This window comes from Rhinopithecus bieti, unplaced genomic scaffold (genome assembly GCF_001698545.2).
Source record: "Rhinopithecus bieti isolate Rb0 unplaced genomic scaffold, ASM169854v2 scaffold_75879, whole genome shotgun sequence".
NCBI lineage: Eukaryota > Metazoa > Chordata > Mammalia > Primates > Cercopithecidae > Rhinopithecus > Rhinopithecus bieti.
In genome coordinates this window covers 1-1,761 of record NW_016827865.1, presented here as the reverse complement: position 1 = coordinate 1,761, position 1,761 = coordinate 1, and positions in this window count along the sequence as shown.

Here is a 1,761-nt window from a genome sequence, read left to right as displayed (position 1 = left end):
TATATATATATATATATGTTTCCTACGACTCAACAATTCTATTCCTGAAAATGGGCTCAAAGAAATGTTCATGTAGGTCTACAAGAGGACATGTAAGGATGAATATGTCAATCACTTTGAGAATAGTCAGGTAACATAGTCTGGATACTTGTCCCCACCCAAATCTCATGTTGAAATATAATACCCAATGTTGGCGGTGGGGCCTGGTGGGAAGTGAATGGATCACGGGGGTGAATTCCTCATGAATGGTTTAGCCCCATCCTTTGGTGCTGTCCTCATGATAATCAGTGAATTCTTGTGAGATCTGGTTGTTTAAAGGTGTGTGGCACCTCTCACTCTTTTGGTCCTGCTCCAAACATGTGAGATGCCTGCTCCTCACCTACAATTTATGCCATGATTGTAAGCTGTCTGAGGCCTACCCAGAGGTGGATGCCTGTGTTATGGTTTCTGTACAGACTGCAGAACTGTGAGTCAATTAAACCTCTTTTCTTTAAAAATTACCCAGTCTCTTCCGTTCTAAGATGGCTGATTAGGAACAGCTACAGTCTACAGCTCCCAGCGTGATCGACGCAGAAGACAGTGATTTCTGCATTTCCAACTGAGGTACCTGTTTCATCTAATTGGGACTGGTTGGACAGTAAGTGCAGCCCATGGAGGGCAAGTCAAAGCAGGGTGGGGCATCGCCTAACCCAGGAAGTGCAAGGGGTGGGAGATTTCCATTTCCTAGCTAAGGGAAGCCGTGACAGACTGTACCTGGAAAATCGGGACACTCCTGCCCAAATACTGCACTTTTCCAACAGTAAAAGCAAACGGCACACTAGGAGATTATATCCCACGCCTAGCTCAGTGGGTCCCATGCCCACAGAGCCTTGCTCACTGCTAGCGCTGCAGTCTGAGATCGACCTGCAAGGCAACAGCCTGGCAGTGGGAGGAGTGTCTGCCATTGCTGAGGCTCAAGTAGGTAAACAAAGCTGCCAGGAAGCCCAAACAGGGTGGAGCCCACTGCAACTCTGCAAGGCCTGCTGCCTCTCTAGAGCCCAACTCTGGGGGCAGAGCAAAGCTGAACAAAAGGCAGCAGAAACGTCTGCAGACTTAAACATCCCTGTCTGACAGCTCTGAAGAGAACAATGGTTCTCTAAGCATGGTGTTTGAGCTCTAAGAAAGGACAGACTGCATCCTCAAGTGGGTTCCTGAACCCTGTTTAGCCTAAGTGGTAGACACCTCCCAGTAGGGGCCGAATGACACCTCATACAGGTGGGTGACCCTCTGGGATGAAGCTTACAGAAGAAGGATCAGCCAGCAATATTTGCTGTTCTGCAGACTCCACTGGTGATACGCAGGCAAACAGGGTCTGGAGTGGACCTCCAGCAAACTCCAACAGACCTCCAGCTGAGGGACCTGACTATTAAAAGGAAAACTAACAAACAGAAAGGAATAGCATTGGCATCATCATCAACAAAAAGGATGTGCACACCAAAATCCCATCTGTAGGTAACTAGCATCAAAGACCAAAGGTAGATAAAACCACAAAGATGGGGAGAAACCAGAGCAGAAAAGCTGAAAATTCTAAAAACCAGAGCATCTCTTCTCCTCCAAAGGATCGCAGTTCCTCGCCAGCAATGGAACAAAGCTAGACGAAGAATGGCTTTCACAAGCTGACAGAAGTAGACTTCAGAAGGTCAGTAATAACAAACTTTTCCGAGCTAAAGAAGGATGTTCAAACTCATCACAAGACAGCTAAAAACCTTGAAAAATGATTAG